Here is a 2,575-nt window from a genome sequence, read left to right as displayed (position 1 = left end):
AAAACATGTCTTAACAAAAAGATATATAAATAATAAGTAATTAATTCAGTCAAATAAACTCGAGAAAGAGTAACGTAAAATCGTCTTTAATTGATTTTTAATAATACAATTCTCAAGAGCGTTTAAAAATTTAATTTTTGTTCGAGAGAGATAAAATATATAAAGAATAATATTTCTAACAATATATCTATTTGTGTTATAGCTTTAAATTTTTTATTTAGAAATATTTCTAAAAAATTATTCGCCAATGCATATTCCGTACAGTCTTCAACTATTCTATTCCATTGCACGGTTGTCCGCGAAGACATATATTGTAGTATCGACAAGACGCAGCGATATGACCGCTCTCGACTACACTACAGAATGCATCTCAAACAATGCACACACCGATGCATATAATACGCAATATGCGACAAGGGGATGTCGCAATCGAAGGTGAATACCGCACGTAGACGATGGAGAACAAGCGAAAAGCACATGCATGATGATGCACATAGAAGGGAGATGGAAGAAGATAGGTACGATGTTGACCGAGAGAGAATGCAAACGTGTTCGGGACAATGTCGTAGAGCGTCTACAATGTCGAAGGCGGAGATAGGTGGGCGATGATTACGCATGTGTATCTAGGGACGTTGCTAAAGGGAAGGTAATTAGTAATCAAGTGCGAGAAGCAAGGAGAAGGAAAGTATATCGAGTCGATCTTGTCTTGCTCCTCACAAATATTACATATGTTAAACTCTGGCTAGATTCGAAAAGGTTCTTCACTAAATATGAATAAATGAATATCCGCGCGAGACTCCGGTTAATTTATTCACATTTCTATTTAAATTATTTTTTCTCTTGATTATAAAAAAAAATATAATAATAGAGTAATTTTTTTTTTTTATTTTGTTTTGTTTTAATTATGAAATAATCTATGTTTTGGATCTTGGATGAATCTTAAAGAGAAAGTTTTCAGAAAAAATCAATTTTTTTATATAATTTCTATATAGCTTTTATCTAAATTCAAACATTTCATTTAGATTTTAAGCATCGATACTTAATATATAAAGTATAATATTTTTTTCAATATTGACGCTTAATATAATAGTATATAAAATGATAAATTAAAATATATTATAAATTAAATTAACTAATTACTAATCAAATAATTGCTAAGATAATTAATAAAAGACAATATATATATTCTTAATAAAATTTAAAAAAGTTGAAACACACTGAATGAAGCTTGCAATATTTTCCACACATTATTCTATCCAAGCTTAAGGTATGGATAAACGTCATGAAACAGGAAAGAGACGATTTAAGACGTCTTTGAGCGTTTCATTATCACCGCTTCGATGATTGTGCTTTATTGTTCCGCTCGGCGCCATTCAATGAACAGGTAAATCAATTCGTTACCGGAGCAAATTGATAAGGATGATATAAGCCGCGGCAAAGTTACTTGTTAGAATGTTCAAACGGAACTTACCCGAGCAGCGGGTAACGCAATTTTAACAATTAATAAGAAACGCGCGAATAATGAACCTAATATCATTATGGAACGTTCATTACGTTGCGTGCGTAATGAACGCATAAGAGCATACGCTTATTGTTAGCAGCTTCAATGTTTTCAGACGCGCCACTGACGCGAAGCTTTCTTCAACATTCTTTCTCTTCCCAGAGAGAAGAAAAATTCTTTTGCCTTTATTGTCATCATAATTTTGAACGACTGCTCGATTTATTTTTATATCAATTAATTAAAGTATATATATATATATATATGTATAGAGAGAGAGAGAGAGAGAGAGAGAGAGAGAGCAGTGTGCACATAAATATAAATATCCTCGCAAGCGGGAGAAAGTTAACGGTATAAAATATATTAATTTATATGGCAGACGACGAGAAAATGCGTCGTATATTGCATCTGCGTATAATCATTGTAATTAATCTTTTGCTAATTTTAACACGACTTATAAATACTTGCAGATGAAACTTGATGATCTTACATTATAGTAGTACCTATTGCGCTCGACAGATGGCAATTCGGTCTGGTACTATCTCGTAAGAAGAAATCCATTCGATAGGATATAAGTAAATGGCTGAAAGACTCGCAACTTCGTGCCTTAAACTAATGAGTAAGGAAAATATAGAGCTTTGGTAACGCTTAGCCATGCTTAAATAAGCGAACCAATTTTTGAAGAGGTTCAGGTCGTCCCAAGGCTGCGCGAACTACTTTTTCGCGCGGCCGGGTGAAGCGATCTACCTCATTATCCTAATTAAAAATGTATATTAGAAAAATTACTCCTAACATTGTCCCTAACATTGTCCCAAACATTGTCTTATCAAAGTATTAATGTTTTAATCGTAATCTTCGGAACGTAACGACGACGTCGTACATGATTCTATTTCGTTATAAAAATTTCTGTATCTTTATAAATTATCTATATAATTAAATTAATTATAGTCATCATTTAAATCATCAGATTTGTTTTACATTTTCACGATACGTTAAATTTAAGATCAATTTCTTTTATTATACGATTTTTCATCAACAACGATTAATTTATAAATTCATCGAACGCGCAACTTGGTA

At 32.1% G+C, this 2,575-nt stretch overlaps 1 non-coding gene across 1 annotated transcript; it reads left to right on the top strand.

The window, feature by feature from the left end:
* Positions 1-2,100: 2,100 nt before the first annotated feature.
* Positions 2,101-2,248, top strand: LOC138943026 (U12 minor spliceosomal RNA). Its single transcript, XR_011448409.1, has one exon. It is a non-coding gene; the product is annotated as a U12 minor spliceosomal RNA (small nuclear RNA).
* The last annotated feature ends 327 nt before the right edge of the window (positions 2,249-2,575 follow it).

Source organism: Polyergus mexicanus, unplaced genomic scaffold, assembly GCF_030449975.1.
Source record: "Polyergus mexicanus isolate NDT 795.1 unplaced genomic scaffold, iyPolMexi1.0 SCAF_24, whole genome shotgun sequence".
NCBI classification, from domain to species: Eukaryota; Metazoa; Arthropoda; class Insecta; order Hymenoptera; family Formicidae; genus Polyergus; species Polyergus mexicanus.
Note: the sequence above shows the minus strand (reverse complement) of the source record. Positions and strands in the feature narration are given on the sequence as shown.